The sequence below is a fragment of the Atractosteus spatula genome, chromosome 18 (genome assembly GCF_055471065.1).
Source record: "Atractosteus spatula isolate fAtrSpa1 chromosome 18, fAtrSpa1.hap1, whole genome shotgun sequence".
Taxonomy (NCBI): Eukaryota; Metazoa; Chordata; class Actinopteri; order Semionotiformes; family Lepisosteidae; genus Atractosteus; species Atractosteus spatula.
Genome location: NC_142723.1, coordinates 14,891,529 through 14,910,221, shown reverse-complemented (window position 1 = coordinate 14,910,221; position 18,693 = coordinate 14,891,529). Strand labels below are relative to the sequence as shown.

The window sequence follows — 18,693 nt, the reverse complement described above, 5'->3', positions numbered from 1 at the left end:
ACCACAAAATAGCTCAGTCAAATGTAGCTTAAGGTGCGCAAATGAGCTTCTTTACACTAATGTTCTGTACTGTGTTTCTAACAGACTCCCACATTGTTACAGAACAAGAAACACAAGACAGTTTTAAAAGAACAAACCATCCAACCCTTCGGCGCTAATCGTTATCTTGCCACAGTCCCGGGCACAGTTCTGAAAGACGCCAGTGTATCAAACGGTACAAAAAAAGATCTTGGCAAAGTCTGCCAAAGGCATTCTAATTTATACAAACCAACCAGGAAAATCGGATCGTTCCACATGTCTGGTGCTTGCTGCCCTGAGGATTCCTTACAAACGCCTGACCCCTTGCATTCAGTAGAGTCAACACTGAAACACAAACTGGAGGACACGACTAAAACTCAGAGCAGCTGCAGGTGGTAAAAGTACACTTTAAGGGCCTTTAAAATAGTAAATATATGGAACGTACTGTATCTAGCCATTTTGTTAAAGCTGGTGTTTGTGTGTGTTTGCATTTGGTTATGGACACTTATCTCTCAGCTTCTACATGGAGGTGTCTGGAGTGAGTTTTTAAGTGCTTACCTTTTGAAATTGCAAAAGTATTGTTTTGCAATATGGATATGAACAGAAGCCTAGTGGATGCCGTTGCCTTTCACTGACATCCTACAAGAATAGCAGACACCTGTTTCAAGAAAGGAAGTTGAATGTACAAAACGTTCTGCCATTCTCTAAACCCCAATATCACTAGATACTCCTACTGTATATGTTCACCTACCCTTTTACTACTAATACTTACACTATATCACTAAGGTCTTTAATTTTATTTCAGGGTTAGTAACAAAGTTTGCATATTACATTAAGACCAGAGTGCGACTGTCTCTAGTGTGACTTGTTCAGTCACGCTACTTAATGGAACTTAATGTGTGTATTCAAACGTGTTTAAAATAATAAATAGCAAGTTAATGAATACACAGCTGCAGTTCAGTTCTTTGATAGGGGAAACAATACTGTTTCAATTCTTTTTTTTTTGTGGCGGGGTCTGTTCAGGTGCATTTTCATTCAGGTGACTAAGTTGATATTTTGCTTCAGAGGATCGTGTGTTTGGGCTAAAACGTTCTAAAAATAAAGGCTGTATCGCGAGTTGTTCTTTCAAGCCTGCCAGGCACAGCCACAAACCAGGTGTGAAGCAAAAGAGGCTTTTTTTTTTTACTGCAAGTAATAACCCCATCTGCTGTCAAGGCACTCCGGTTCTTTTAATGCATGACAAAATGTGTGGCCATGGAAACAGCAAGGATTTTTAATTGCGCAAATGATGAACAAAGCCATAAATAAAAAATGATAGCCACCTGACAGCCACTTTTGACTGATGTGCACTGACATCCATATGGATGGCACAGGCTGGGAATCTGTCATTGTGCGCTGTACCCACCCACTAAACTGGCATCTACAGTCCTGTGGTTTAAATGAGGATCTTCCTTGCTGACGGTGCAAGAGGATGCCCTAATGAGCGCGTGTGTCTGTGGGCTGAGCGCAGTCCCAACAGCAATCCAAACACCTGGCAGTGAGCCATGGGGATTTTATTTGCTAGGTTCGAGACAGCTTTGTTTTTCCCTCGGAGAACTGTCGAAGCAGAACGATTTGTTAAAGGTAAATGTTACTAATTTATTACAGGCAAGTCACACTCCAGTTTCGCCTCCCGTCTCCTTTGGTTTTAGCTGTTGCTTACACTCCAGAGCTAAACGAATAGTTAATTGGTTCATCTGGACATATTTAGCACTTTATTTCAAGGTCTTTCACAGCGCATAATTTATGGGACAAAGGCGATGGGGAGTATACTACACTCACAACATTTTTCTGCCTGGAGAAAACTGTGGCAGCAAGCGTGTCTTGGTAACAAAAGCAATTAGACCAATTAAATAGCTGAAGCTGACCTGAACTGGAAAAGCCAAGATGTTGCAGTTCTGAATCAATTAGATCGGCTCCTCCCTACCTGTTTGGTTCCGTTCTGCTAGTTTTTTCATATTATATCACACGTCAATATAAGTAGTCATTCTTTCAATCCCTTTACTACTAATAGTGCTGCATGACCAAACTGCTTTACAATGAAGCCACCTACACAAAACATTTCCCTCCAGCAGATAGGAGGTCTGTCTCAAGACTTTATAATCCAGGGCTTAATGACATACCAGTGTGACTATAAAAAAGCATTAAGCTGGAAAGGTAAAATAAGGAGCTCCCTACCGCCTCTACGTTACTGCAGTGGGTATGAAACTGTATGGGGTCATGTTTAATTGAAAGGACGATGCTACTAAGAACCGTGAACAAAATTAAAAGGCTGCTTTGGAAGTAATGCATTCAAATCCTTAATCACTTTGTTCTTCTTTCCATAAAATCTTTACAATTTTTGTCCCCTGAGGCGTTCAAAGAGAGAACAGAATTAGCATTATCTTTTTATATTTCTGCTCATCCCAAAGATGACTAAATCCCGAAATTGAACGCTGCCCCCTCCTGTGCTCAATCTGACAAGAACCGGTCAAAGCAGTGATTGTTAAAACTCGCAGCTTTAAAGAATTAATATTTTAACTTAAATGAGAGGGCCAGCATTCATCAATTTTTATCTTGGAGGTAAAATACCTGTCATTAGAATCCAAGGATGTTTCTTTGATGTATTCAGCAAAACTAAACCTAAATGACTGTTGTTAGAGTAACACTATTAGCAATGCAAGTTATCTCTGAACGGAAAAATGCCAACAACTCAAGAACAGTATTGTGTACAGATGAGAAAGCTTGATAATTTTGCTTTTATTTATACTATTTGTTACATTTCTTTCCTTTGTATTTTTTGCATGTATCGTTTATTTTCCTTCTACAGTATTTTTATCTGCATTATCTCAATTAATGCTTTATCCATGTTCACTGTATTGTTAGATTTCTGTATCTTATGTATATTTATCACTTGAATGAGTAAAGCCTATCTAGTGTGTCCAATGTTGATCACTACATTTAAAAAAAAAAACATACTTGTTGTATTAAAAAAAAAACAACTACTGTCTACTGTAGCAAACCAGTTCCATTCTCGGGCTACACGAACATGCTAAAGGAACCAAACTATTTTAGCCTTCAACTCTGGGGATATGGAGAGTCCACAATGGACTCCTTTCATTGGTCACTGTTCCTATGTTCTTACTGCACTGTATGTCACTTTGGGTGACGGACACCACACTTGCTTAATAAACATGGCACTTTGTCAGGCTTTGATTGGAGCACGTGGATTGTATGATTTGGGCTTTATAAACCCCCCCTAGAATAATAAGAAGCAATTTCTATTTTTAAATTACTTTAGTGCATGCCTGTCTCTCCCTGTGAAACTCTGTGTTAAATCCTCGAGTGGTGTCATTAAAAGCTACTCATCTTGGAGTTCTGCAATCCATACGGCTAACAGTTTGAAAGGATACATTCTTTGATTTGCTCTCTCCATTTTCACCTTCTCTGTGGAAAATTTGTGAATTTGCAATATGGATGTTAAACGCAAATATTAACTAGTGGATGCAGCGTATACTCACAATTTTTCTGCCTGTAGAAATGTCTTGCAGCGTGTCTGTGTTGGTAACAAAACAATGCGATCAATTAAATAACTGAGACCTGAGTTGGGAAAAGCCAGTAAGATGGTGTAGCTCTGAATGAACAAGGTCTACATACTAATCTCTGATATCAGCTATTGAACAGGAAGGCATTGTTTTAGAGTGTCATTTTATTTGATAATGTTTTGTGCTTTTAGCAGGGCATATTATTAATTGTGATAGTGAGCAGTATATTTTGCAGGGTGAGAACTGTACAGTAAGAGATTGAAAAATAAATTTACTGCATCGCATATCAGCCTCATTTCCACAGACATGCCATTCCAGAAGACTTTCATTTGGGATAGTGCCCATGTACAAAATGAGTGAAAAAGGGTAAAATACGTTTAGAAAAAAGCTTTTTTTTTTAAGTCAACTTCTAATAAAAGTGAAGAGAAGAGTACACAGCTAACGATCACATCAGCCATCCAAAGGATCCGTGAAGGTTTATTTAAGTGCAACACTCTTAACATTTTTTTGTAAGCAGACCTTACTTTAGACATGGCAAGATTATGTACACACAGTTTCACAGGTGTGCTATTATAGGTCATTAACAAGAGGAGTTTTGAAAAGCTCATCAGTCCCAAAATATTCACACATCCACTCAGGCACAGGTTTATGGAAGTCTTCATCAATTAAATGAAATGTCATCAAATTCTGAGCATTGGTCTGTCTCGGCCATCTCAGTCAGATTGCTGAAAATGCACAAATGAAATAAATTGGAATGTGTTGTTTAACAAGAAACCTACTAAATTCTGATGCTTTTGATCCAGTGGCTGTAGAAGAGTTTCAGCAAAGATGTGAAACTGCACAGTGCCATATTCATCAAGCTTGAGAAGCAACATCCCGACTGATTTATACTAATTGTTGTGGCTTTAGAAAGATACTTTGGACATTTGTCCTTTTTGGCAGCTGAACTAAAGAAAAAATCTTAACATTAAATAACTTTTACTGTATATGAGATAGAGCTTTGAGTTATTCTGTCTTAGAAAGATAGAAATGCAGGGAATTTATGTGCTCAGTCACAGCAAACAGCTTATAGAAATTAATTTCTAATAATAAGGGTACACCAAGCTCCTTTTAAATGATGTCTACAGGTTTGGAGTCGTATGACAATGTAGAAAGTTCGTAGTTTTGCACCCGTAGTGGGAGTATTGCTGAGCACTTAGTAGGTACTCAATGTAAAGGGACAGCTAATTACAGTATCTAGAAAATCTAGTAAACCAAATAAAACAATTTTAGAACTTGAGAATGTTTTCTTTAAAAACAGATACTGTACTTTATTGCAATGAATTTCTGCCAAAAACAACCATAAAAACAGGTATACTATTTGTTTGTTTAATTATAAATATTAATTCTGGCTTAGAAACCTAGAAGTACGTAAAACAATTTCTGAATTTTAGAATGCATAACGTGTTGCCTCAGATATGTCTGTTTTCATCTGGGACATTTCCATGGTCACAGAGTCTGCAAAAAAATGATCAAGAACGTTCTGTTACAGGTGAAAAACACATGCAGTTCTGTGTCACAGCTTAGTGCCAGTCCCCTTTATTGTACTGCTGTGAATTCTCTGGCCAAATGGCCTATTCACGTCAGAAAAAATTTATACTTCTGACAAGAGGCCCCAACTGTTTTCTGCACAAATCGCCTGAAAGATGGAACAAAACTGCCAAACGTGTAAAAATGTCACAAAACAAATACCAAGGAGCAGTTTTCAGATATTCTTAATATTAAGAGAAGCCATGCCACTTTTTGGAAAGTGTGACAGAATAACAACAGCAAGTCTAATTTCTAAACAAGCAAGTTTCTTCACGAACTGGAAAATATTTATCAGAGCAGTACAGTCTCACTGTGAGTATAGCTACATAGAAAACTTTGATTCATCCTTGCTCGAATTTCCTTCCTCTCGTAAGCACACATTTGCATTAACATTTTCTATGCAGAGTACCAGAAAATCACCCGAAAAACAGAAGCCATTACTGTCACTCTTCTGTGTCATATCAAAAGCACACTCTGAAATCCAAATTATAGGGTTGGACTATGGATTCTTTGCCTTTCTGTCTAAAACTATGCCCCCCCCCCCCCCCAATACTATGTTTTTATTAAGGCAGAAAAACAGATTGAGAAGAGGTACTGTTGCTTAAAATGTTACTAACTGGTTTTAAACAAGGGTTTAATTTTAGCCTGGAAAATAAAGACACTGTTTCCTGGCTCTGTTCATTTCTTTGTCTTATTTTAGAATCACAGCTTGGCTGCTGTCATTATTCATGTGTCTACCACTGTTTTAAAAAAAGCCCTGCTCAAGCTCTTGGTACTGTTAGGAGCACCTGCAAACAGGGCAACGGAATGCCACAGCCAAGGAATTTGGTAGATCCTTTATTTCATTATTGCCCTGTTCCTGGAATTTGAGAGCTGACACATTTTCTCACAGAGTTTTTTGGGAGACCTATGCAAAGGGTAATTTTCCCTCTCACTTTTCAGATGGCCAGGAATTTGATTGGCAGTTATGAGATTGCAGCCCTTTTAAGACATTTCTGGTACAAGGTGGGTGACTTAGTTCCTCAGCTTTGCTATGCCTTGCCTGCACCTGACATCATTCGCAGACACTCTCCTTTCCACCTTTGTAAATAAAAGTATATATGTTTAGGCTCAGTCATCAGTTTTCCCCCTTTTGGTTCCCACCCATCTGCAAGAGCCAATTATTATTCTACCTGTGACTCATCACTGAACACCCCCACACTGGTGACGGAAAAGACGAGACATGTCCCCCGAAATGTGCGTCATCGAGCCATCTGCTACTTTCTGTACTGTGAGCCTTCAAATCCTTTTGCACGGGGTGGAGGACACATTCTTTACCATCTCTGCAATCACAGACAGGAACACCCCCAAGCACCCAACCCCAAAGACACTTCTCTAACTACACGGCTCTGTATGGGACCTCTCAAACGCCCCTGCCCAAAACTCTCAATAAAGGCGCGTCAAGCTTGCTCCAGCTTAGTGCCTAGAGAATTACACATTCTAATTGGATAATAAGAGAACTATTTATACATTTGGAAAGTATTATACAGTAAATGGATCTGGCTAACTTCAGCAAATAACCTGATGAGCATTAGAGTTTATGGATATTCAATTCATCTACATTAGCTCTCTCCGTACCAGCAACAATAATAAGTACTTACAGCAGTAAGCAGTAGATGGAAAGTTGTATTTATAATTAAAAATATAATTTATTTTGAAAAGTAGAAACATAAGTGTGATGTTAACCAAGGTCATGGCCCCTGAATGAAAAATAACTTGTCAGATCAGCTGGCAGATCTCCTTACTGAAAATATACAAACTGCTTTGGAATGAAATCACTCATTATATGAAGACATGTTGAATCCAAAGCAATACAAAATGCATTTATAATAATGCTGAGGCATTAACAGTAAATACTCTGGATTATAATCTGTGGGTTGTGGGACAGACAAAAAGAAAAAATGGCAAAATGGAAAATGTTCTCAAACGAGCATTCTTGAGCACCATGTTCTAAAGATGTCTAATTTTGCTCCCATCTTCTCAGAGTCAAAGGACAGTGACACACTTGCTAGGAACTCAAAGGCCTATCATGTTCTAACAGCGTCCTTGGTGCTGATAAGGAGATAAGAAAACTTTCAGATGTTTTACCTGGGATTTTGATAAACTGAATTGAAATTCTACACTGATGCAATGTCCGATTGTTCTTTCCCTTTAGTGCACCAAGGAATTGAAATTTCTTTTGCATTGGCTGGAAGCCTGGAGTCCTGTTTAGGGCATGATCCTGCCTTGGGTTGTTGCTCAAACAGGCTCTGGGCAGCTGTGACTCTCTCAGGGAAAGAGCAGCTCTCTGTTAATGGATGGTATCAGCTAGAGGGAGGCTGCCGCTTGCAGGCTCATGGACAAATCAGCTCCTTTAAAGAACACAATTATCATTTTTAATGCCTACAGTAATTCTGATCTACGCCAGTTCATTCAAAATCCCAAGCAAAAACAGATCATGTTCCAGCAGCTGAGCCTGCAGGCGGCAATATCTGAAACACTGTAATTTGGCGATGTGATGGGAAGACATATTTCACCCCCTGAACACTGAGGCTTGTGCGGAGCAAAGACATTCTGCTGGACTGTGATTTGAAATGAAATAAGCCCGGATGTACTTTTAATAAAACCCAATTCCTTTTATTAAATCAGACCCAATATGAAATTCATTTATTAGGTTTTATGTACAATAAGGGTACCACAGAAATGTAAATTTCTTCCTGGACGCACTCAGGTGACACAAAATGTTCATAATTTAATTGACCATTATTCAAACCCTTTGGTTGTTTTGGTTCATCGGAAGCTTGTCCACATACTGCCAAGGAAATGCACTGTCTGACATCCACAAAACAAACCAGACTAAGAGATCAAAACAACTCTGAATCAGAATATATCTTGGTGAACTGATTCACCAAGTGAAATTCATAAGTGATAATCAGCTAGGTTGGCACTAAAAATGGAAAGAAACTACTCAGAAGCCAGTAGGGTCAAAATTATAGATAAAATTATAATTGTATCTATATCTCTAGGAGCTTCGTAATTCTATATGTGAAGTATAGGATCCTGATAATGTAGTCACTATAAGTATATCCCGCCTTGTGCCCATTGCTTTCCAGGACAGGTTTGCAAGGAAAATGGATGGGATGGATAATAATATATAAGAATTCCACTACTGGGAATATATCTGGTGAAGCAGCTGGAATGAAAGTTTCATTAGGAAACTGTTCATGAAATACAGGCTGAGAAAAACTGGTAAGGTGACAATTCTCTTCTAATTACAGAGTTAAATTTAGTAAAGGCATCTCCTTTAAAAAAAATTGAATTGTATTCATTGTTGTATTGCATTTAAAGGACCATTACCCTAATTTCTTAATAAAGTTGTTCAATACTGACCTGCAATTACCATGGGATAGCTGTGCAATAATATTCTATTATTATTAACAATAATAGTTTGTAACCGGAATAGTATCGTCACCCTGCCAGCAAGGGCACACTCTCACAGCATTTACTATTTACTATTGCTGTTAGTTCCAGTGACTACAAGTCCTTTAAAACCAAATCATTATCAGGATTCAGTTATATATTAAACTCCATTTCACTTTTATCTCCTTCCAGTCTTGTTTCTCCCCAGTGCTATCACACCACTGAGAATTAAGCGATACAGCTTGTTGCATGCCAGCTCACAGCAATAACTGGCCAAAATACTGTCACACTGGATCTTTTTAATTGCCAAAGGCTGCAGTTCACAATCCAAAGCAAAGTGTTCTAATTTTTCTACAATGTGCTTCCTAATCTCTTCCAATTCCAACTAGATTTATGCAGTTAAACTGTACACAGTCACCATCCAACGATCTGAGAACAGCAGGCTGGATTTGATCCAAGTTCATTGAACCCAGATGGTGTTTTTAACAGGAGATCTCAGGAGCATCTGTCAATACACTGTCATTTCTCCTGGTTCATGTCTGAGGTGCAGTCTAAAGTAGGGATGGAGAATCTTTCAGTCACTAACGAGCTGCCTGAAGATTTGACTCCAAAGATGGAGTCAATAAGGTCATAATGGTAGACCCAATTGAATAAAAACCGTAATATATAAACTCCAAAAACCATCTCTCATGACGTTTAAAATTAGATTATCGAATAGAAGGTCAGTGGTTAACATGTTCGTTTAATTCACCTAACAACAACTACAGCAATACGTTAAAAAAGGGACATGCTAAATTTCAACACAACAGCTCTAAACCTCCACATTGCTAGAGGGAAGCTGCACTTTCTGCAATCAATACTTCTTGGCACCTAGTTCACTCAACACGTTCCACAGCGTAACAACGCCTCACACTAACTCAGGAGACTGCACCTTTGAAAAGCTGTGTTTGTAATTCATTCATTATCAGGACTACATCAACACCCAAGACAGTGAAAGTGAGTCACACTGAAAGATATGTGGATGCATTTGATTTTCATCTTGGCGAAAAAGGAAATGTTTGCAAAGCCCACCTGCAAGAAAATAATCTGACAGTATTAGCCTTTCAGTCAGCAGCAGGAATTCTTATTGCCTCTACATCCTGTGTACATTTGCCCTCCACACCTTCCGAATCTTATTTTTCATGGCAACTATTAACACTCCTCACGCCACCTTTGGGGTTTTTGTAAGAAGGTACTGTTCTAATACATTCTGTATCATGCCTGTTGCTGAGAGGTGTTGTTTACTTCAAACTACTGTTACCTACCTTCTGTCTGTCATAGCTGTTTTGAGCACCAGCACCTCCTATCAGATAGACTTCATCCAGCTACCAGCTGTGTAATTTCGATTGTAAAAAGAGTTACTAAAGATCATCTAGTAGAAGCAAAATCTATTTATTATTTCAAAGCTAACATCAGTAATGCCAGGAATGAATATAGGTCTGTGTATGGAGAACAGTAAAACAGGGCTCAACTTTTCCAAGTGAAGATCACTGTGTTAAGCTGCTGTTGCACTGCAATTCTGTGTTAAGCTGCTGTTGCACTGCAATTTCCCTCACGGGATCAATAAAGTATCTATCTATCACTTGGAAAATAGCAGACAGAGAAGTTCAATTAGCGAGTCAACCATAAAAACATTTAAAAGATTACCAACAAGAGAAGGCCATAGGAATGAGTTCTTACAAAAGTGATAATCACCTGTGGTTGCTAGCTTTTATTAATGCTAATTCATTAATCACAACTGAAAGTCTCTTTAGACTGTTCTGTTATTACTGTAACATGAAATGGCCACAGCAAGTTAATTTGTAGATGGTTCTTTGTGATTTTGTTTTTTCTGTTTACACTGTACGCTAAAGTACTGCCAACAGCAACTACTGTACTAGGCATAAGGACTGAAAGTGCTCTCTTGCTCAGACTTATCCACACCATATGCTTTAGATGTTTTGTGATTTGCTTTCTGGGACGTTTTGTACTGTATATTAAGTGGAAGTGCCTATTTACGTTTACAAAACAAACCCAGTTTTATGTACTAAAGTTCAAAGGTAATTTGATATAAAAATGTTGTAAAAAGTAAATAAATCAGGGTTCATCTTGTGCTGTATTGATTGGCGAGTTGATGGCAGCTTGGTAATTTGGCAGTGAAAGATTTTAGCCCAGAGCTAAATTTTTCATTTTTACTCCTACCTGTCGTTCCTGTTAAATAGACCCAGTTTCTACATCTAGACCCAATGCATCTATTAAAAACTGACAGGTTCCTGTTCAAACATCCATAAAATGTTGCCGTCCTATAAATGCGAAGATTCTTTCGGAACAAAACACCCAAAAGCATTTCTGCACTTGGGTTTTTTTCTATATACCACATGAACCAAATATACTGTATTAATGACAGTTGATAAAAACATGTAGGAAAATCAGCATTCATACAGAAATACAGCAGACTCGCATATAGTTCTTGACATAGCACATATACCCATAATCATGTCTAATCAGAACCCTCCTACTCCTCTCCCTTAAACAAGAAAAATCAATTGTTAGTGTATTAGTATGCGTATGTATATAGTTTAAAGTATTATGAAAACAGTAATACAGCAAATACAGTACTGTACAGTATACCAAATAGATCAAATAAAATGTAATAATAAAACGCAGGGAATACAGCAGATGCAAAGCTCCCGTGAATAGCCTTCTCTTTGTCGTTAATTGCACGAATGGAAAATTAATTCTTGCCATAAATACTCGCCAGACTGGTCACTGTCATCCCAGCCCTTAACTTACTCAAAATCGCGATTTTAACTCCAAATCTGGCACTTTTCTCTACTTGTCTTTCCCTTTCGTCCTTGTTTTTGGTTTACAAGCCATACTGAGGGCGATGCCACATGAAGAAGAAAGCATCTGTGTGCTACAGGCTCAGTAGCTAGTTCCCAGATTTGAACTGGCAAAATTTCCCTCATTATTTGGTTTTCCATTTATTTTTTCTGCGCCAACGTACAACTTTTTTTTTGGGCGTAAAACGCCAGTTTACAGTACCACAAAGAAGAGAGTGAATGGTTGGCTGCTGAGGCTGGTGGTGGATACCAGGGAACCCTGAACCGAACAGCACTGGCTGGGCCATGAGGGCGTGGCTGTGATGGCACAGGCGTGTGTCCAGGATGGACAGAGGGATCTTGGGGAGGTGGACCGTGGAGCTGAAGGAGGAGGGAAGAAGATAGAGTGGAAAACCGAGGAGGAAGTGGAAGGGCAGTCCCAAAGAGGATCGTCAGGTGGACCGAGAGATTTAGAGAATGATGTAGGGTCTGCCGTGTGGCCCAGCCAAGAAACGTGATCTCCTGAGAACGTGCTGAGCTCTGTGATTGTGGGTTCGAGTCTGGGTCATGTCACTAGCTGACTGAGACCGGGGGTCCTTGAGCAACAGCCCCCGATTGGCTGAGTGTCACAAAGGGTGAGATCATATTAGCCAATCAGGGCTCTCTTGGCTGCCTGGTGAGGCCTCCTGGGTGCTAGTGGGTTGTCAGTGCTGCTGGTGAGGGACGAGCTTTTCCTCTGATTGGTGTGGAACCTCCAGTAGGGATGTTTTACCCATGAATTGTTAGAGGACAAGTGTCTCTAAGGCAGGAGGGTTGGACAAATCTGTCTATGCTGTGCAAGGTCCCAGGGTTTGCATGTCTAAAGTCAACCCATAAAAAACACACAAATGGCTGACGACTATATACTGTATTGTATATTGTAAAAAGTAAATAGAGAAAGGGACAGAGACGGCCTAACCTTGGGGGAGAGAAAGGAGAGAAAGGAATAAGAAAGTCCATGACATTCTTGGAAAAGACAACAAACACTTCATAAACTAAAAAGTAAGAAAAAATAATTGTAGAATGCAGAGTTCTTGCTAACATAACATCTCGAGGTTTCAAGAAGAGAGAATGAATGTAATAATTATAAATTAGAGATGAATGTTATTTCCCTCAAATAAATTAAAACATTTCTTTTGCAGAAAAAATATTCTCTTTTGTGCAGGACCAAGTATTATCGATGTTTTATGTTGGTTCACAAAGCAAAGGATCTGAATAGATTCTAGGCTTTTCAGAAATCACCAACATAAACATGTTTTCTGACTCTTTCAAGGCAACATTTCAAAGGAGAAATTACTATCTAATTTACCTGTGAAACCTTGCGTGGTGAAACGCTTTCTCATACAAATTCTCCCAAGGTCAGTATAGACTTCCAACCTTCAGGACTCTGATAAAACAAACAGGAGCTAGTGCTTCACTATTTTAGCTGTTTTAGAAGCAAATACATTTCTCCTTATATAGCTGTAAACACAACACTAGCTCAGAAATAGCTCCTGAAGAAACATGGTTTGACTTACCCTCTGACTCAGGGGTGTTTAACCTATGGGTCTCCACAATCCTCTTAATTACATTAAAATTTCCTCCTACCCAAGCGTGCTTTTTTTAATTGGATTTAATTGAATTTTTACTTGAATTAAAATTAAGGAGAAAAAATATTTAATTACAATTCAAAAACAAAAATGGTGTTATTTCTCAATGATTACTGAAAACCCAGAAAAAAACAGAAACAACATGTTTTCAAACTTTGTTTAAAAATGATTGCTTAGAAACCCGAATACCATCTGCATGATGAAAGTACCATCTTCATTAAGAAGAATAATATCACACTCCCCTGTGAAAAGTAATTAGTAGATATGAAAATGTTTAACGCATCTTCTCTTAGACATTAAGTATAATTCCTCATCTTTTAATCATTCCTGGGTTAAACAAGAATAACATTAAGACATATTCCTGACTAAATACAAATACAAACACATTTTAAGCACTGCTGTCTTCTTGAGCAGCTGAACCAAATCCGCCCAGACACTGCGCTAGGATTTCCAAACACAAACAGAATCACTAAAAGAGTCCTGGATCAAAGTGGGGGGAAAAAAGAAAACGGATGCAGCCTTTCAAATACACGATCACAGTTTGAACAATTTTCAAAGCTTGTGCCAAGTCGAGTTTTACATGAATGTGCTGCTCTCATGTGCTGTTCTTCCACTATTTTGTGATTTTGCAAAAACTGCTGTGTACCACCAACGAACTTGTTTATCACAATAATATACTGAATCTGTCTGTCTAACGCTAAAAGGGAATGAATTCAAAACTGAGTCTCGGGTCGCAAAGATGACATGCAAATTTAATCTGAGTCCTGGATTAAAAAGGTTAAGATCCCCTGCTCTAGCTGACCCAGGGAGATACAGTATGTGTCCTGTCTCCCCAGGCAACTCCCACTCACTGGTCGATAACCCTCAGGGGTCTGGTTCCAGAGCCATGCCTCTATATCATTTTATGTAACTTCATTGACTGCCTGAAGTAAAAAAAAAAAACAGCCCTGAGAGCCACACAGTCAGAATAATAAAGCTTAGTCCAAAGTAATCTGGGAAATGACTTTCCTAAAATCTGCACTTGGTGTTGAAAGCCAAACAAAGCATGGCAGACTGCGGTACAGGCATTAAAAAAGGATGTCTGGACCTTTTTGAAAATTAACTAAAGGCAGTTAATCAACAGTCGTTATTATGCGTGGTTCCTAGTGGAATCACCATGTGAAGTGGCCTGAAATAAAATTCAATTTCCCAAAAGTCTCACTTCTGAAAGAGACAAGATGTGCTCCCTTTTCTACAGGAGGGCTGAACATCAAACATTTAACATTAATACGATCTTTACTCTTGATTGTGTAGAATATGTAAGCCGGCTGAAAGTGTCTGTCAGTCAGTTTCCTGTGTGTCGGTTTTCTCTTTTTAAAATCTGTGAAGGAAAAGGAAAATTTTAAAACCTACTGCAAACCAAATTCTTTTTTTAGAATCTAGTAGAGGGCTTAATATTGCCAGACTAGGGCAAGTAAAATCTATATTTCATACACTGCATACAGAAGAATAGCGAAATATACATCATTTATCTCAATACAGCTCTGAAACGTATGCCTAACAAACAGATAACCACTGACTCTCCAGCTCGGGAGCTGACAAGGAACAGCATGGAGTTATTTTATGTGATTTTTACTCCCACTTGGTGTATGCCCAACTGACTCACATCCAGGGTGAATAACGGGGCTATCTGAAGCTTTTCAGAATGTCACTGTCTGGGAGGGATGAACAGCGTTAGAAAGAGAGAAAACTAATTTGAAATGTGTGCTATTTTGGAAGCTCCAGAAAACACCTTTCTCCACATACAGCAAGCCTATAAACATATATAACATTACAATGCAAATCAAGTTGTGTCTTAACAGGAAATATCTTATATATAAATATTATGTAACTATATTAAATAAAATCGAAAAATAATATAAAATATAAATTTCACTTCCAAATTGGAATCATGGTCAATCTGGAAGAGGTCAGCAGATAAAAATGTAAATGACAATGCCTTGTTAAATTATATTGGCGAGCCTCTAGAAGGACTGGGAAACAAATTTTCTGAGTGATTATTCGGTTAAGAGCAAAAGGCAGGGGAAGAAGTGCAGCTTTAATAAGGACGTCTGAGAGCACAGTGCGACAGAGCTCTGCTCAAATAAACACCTACCCTGATCATTTCATGTCTATTCCAGATTCTCAGGGGGTTGCAATGAACTCAATTATACTGTACCTGCTCCCCCCACCTTTTAGCAATGCTAAAAATTCTCAGTTTCTCCCTGTTTTCCCACAACTGTCTCAAATAAAAGTATTTTTGTTTATTTTAAAATTAATCCAATCAACCTGTGAGGCTTCTAAATCGCCATTTCCAGCTTGGAACTCATCACAGCAGTGTGTTAAGACACGGTTTTCTTTTTTATGAAACAGCATGCCTTGAATTTTAAATGAGAATTCATCTGCTCTGCTCTCTTGAAGGAGCCTTCAATAAACAGACTCGACTTGTGCTGCTCCAGCACTCTATTTCCGTGGGCACACTGATGACATTTCAATGCCCAGAGAAATGCAGCGCACACTTCCAATAGATCACGCAGAAGCAAGGAAATAGACGCAGCCATACCATGTACAGTATTAGCAGCAGAAGACACACAGCTAAAACAGAATACAAACATTTTTTCCACCAAAACCAAGAACAACTAGTCTAGAAATGAACACAGCCAGTGTGATATCATATAAAACAAAGTCGCCATCATTCAGCACTAACTTCAAGCAAATCATGTGGAGTTAAAAAACCATTGATAGAATCCATGTTATGCAATTCACTCCATATTTATACCTGTAGACTATCGGTGTGCCTGAGTCTTAATCCAGTTAAGTGGGAGTCAGCACTGTAACACAATTAGTAAAGACAGGGCCTAAAATCGAGAAAGGGTCACACTCCAGCTCCTCATGGGAGCTGGCAAATTTAGCACAGCCTTTGAAGCTCTCGGCCTGTTTTGGGGAATTGGGAGGACATTTTTGGGGCACCCAAGCAAAAACCCACACAAGCACAAAAAGAACATGCAATTTCCAAACTCAGAAAGCGCCCTCACCTAGACTTCAACCGAGATCCATAAACCTGCAAGCATAATCTCACATCCCTAGGTTAGGGACTTGTAAAAACAGACATTTAACCTCACTACCCATGAAAATAATCGGGTTTTTTTACATTAAACTTTTTAATCAAAAATTATGTAGACGTTATTTGTACTTCAACAAAATGGGAACTGTTCTAACACTGAATCTTCAAATAGTCTTCCTGCACCACAGTGAACATAAAAAGACCCATAGCAAAACAATGTGATGCCACCACTACAGTGCCAAATTTATTCCCATAAAAAACGACTGAACACATTGTTTTCTCTTAACGAATGAAGGCCAGGCTTAAAACTGATCACTTCTTTTTCAGCTGAAGTGATTCCGTTTTGAGGGGGGCGTCACACAAACATTTTTATTGACCTTAGAAGAGCATGTCAGTCTTTGTTCCAACTAAGCAGCAGGGAAATACTTAGGGAGTTGCATTAAAGCTGTGAGACAGTGATCAAATCGTCTCAGCCCCGAGCAACACAACGCATCCTCCAAAACAGAGGTGATCTCCGATATGCTGAAAGGCCTCGCTCCCATCCCACTGGGGAATTCGACAACATCCAGTTTCCTGGGAAATTGCATCACCTTCTAGCAGGTTCAGAAAGAGGCACATGGCAAGGAGGATAAGATGAATGTTATAAATCTGCAGCCTCCAACTAAACTGATGTTTTTCGGATTTGAAACGTAATCACATGAAAACAAGGCAGCCGTCTCTCCTCAAACTGAGTTTTAAAACGCACAGTTACTGCAGCCCCATTCTGCCTGTGGATCCTGGCACTCCGTCACTGCTGACCTGCTCTGTATAGTCTCACACTTCTACTGAATCTCCTTTTTTAAAGCGATCATTATCGCCACTACAGAAAACAGCAGTTGTTCAAAGCTCTCACTGGTTTCCTTAATGATCCTCTTAATGCTGTTGGCTTCCTGATGATTTTTTTTTGTTGTCGTTTCTGATGTGTTCTTTTGATTTTGGTCTGTGGACATAAAATAATGGAGATTTTTGATAATAATAATACGAAGAGGCTCTGTTTGACACCATAAATGTATTAATTAACTGGATAATTTAAACCAGCAATCTCCAGGCTACAGGTGCCAAGTTTGTGATTATGAATCTTTTCAAAATGTGAAAACTGCAAGAACTTAAAACACACTTGTGTTGCAAAGAAAAGAATGTACAGTATTATTCCTAAAACTGATGGTTTTCTAATTTCGCTTAGTCATGTGGACTTAAAGTTAGACTTTGCAGTTAAAGGCGCCATACACTTTTAATTTGTGTTTGTTCTGTCAATATAATGAATGGCTGTGAAAGTATCAGAGGGGCACAACACCAGCTTCTACTGTTTACCATCGAAAGCAGCTGTTCTTATTCATTACTGCAGCCTGCACCCCACTAGTTCTCAAAATCTGTTCTCGCACCACTTATCCAAAATTGTTGACGTAGTTTACTTCTTTAAACCTAAGATATGTCATAATTATAGAACGAAAGAGGCAGAATTATGTTTATTTAAATTTCACAGTAAAATTATGAATGTATGAAAAATGAAAAAAATTTTTTACCTTAAAATACCTAGTTTTGGTGCAACCAAGTAATTGGACTTACATACCTGTACGTTATTTGTGTTTTCAATGATTTACCTTGAAAACCCCCCCACAAAGGTTAACTCTTAACCCCACCCTGCTGTGCACCCCAGGTTAAGAACCACTGATCTAAAGACACAACTCTTTGAAGCTCACAGTACATGCCAGCCCTACCTTCTTTAGCACCATTGCACAATTACTTTCCAATTCTTTTTGTCACGTCCAGTCAAGGAAAGAAAAGCTCGGAGAAAGCAATGGTTTGTATGTCTCTATCTGTGAAATCCTGTGACAGCTGCTTAGCGACTCAAACCATTGAGAAACAGGGCCTGCGCAATCGGGACCACTGACACCTCCAATGTTCATAACAAATATTCGCTTTCAGACTTAACTCTGGTGAGATGGAAATGGCGCTTTTCCTCAGCTCTCAAGAGAATCGACTATCTAAAACACCGGCTTGGTGGTTTTGCGAGCAAGATTACACAAGCCTGTGCTGTCTTTCTACAGTCTCAGAAAGCACCTGAGGTATGAAGAGAGAGACTTAAATCACATAGTCACAGATTGCGCGGATGAGTTACAGCCTGTGGGGTACCTCACAGAATTCGTTTAAGCTCCAACAATATAGCTGGATGCTGCTTTGATATACTCTAGGAGGCTGCTTCTTTTGAAAGCCTCATAAGTTTTCTTCTTCCCTTCCTAATTCGTGCCCTTCCTTTGGGCCAGAGAAAGGCCTGACCTCATAGCCCAGACTTGGAATCTTCCAGATATTCCACAGTGGACAATGAGACAAAATGTTCCCCACACAATAACTCCAGCAATCTGCTTTGTACCTTGACCTCCCAATTTAACTGCACAGCCCCAGCAAAAGCCAACTAATTCAATCAAAAAGCCAGTATTGTTCATCCTGACAAAGCTAAGGCTTTATCAGCAAATGAAAGCTAACTTCAAAGCTGTGATAAGGGTACATTTCACCAG

At 38.9% G+C, this 18,693-nt stretch overlaps 1 protein-coding gene across 1 annotated transcript in view; it reads right to left on the bottom strand.

Moving 5' to 3' along the window:
* Positions 1-18,693, bottom strand: part of rab26 (RAB26, member RAS oncogene family) — a 143,357-nt gene that overhangs the window by 40,384 nt on the left and 84,280 nt on the right. The window lies entirely within an intron of this gene.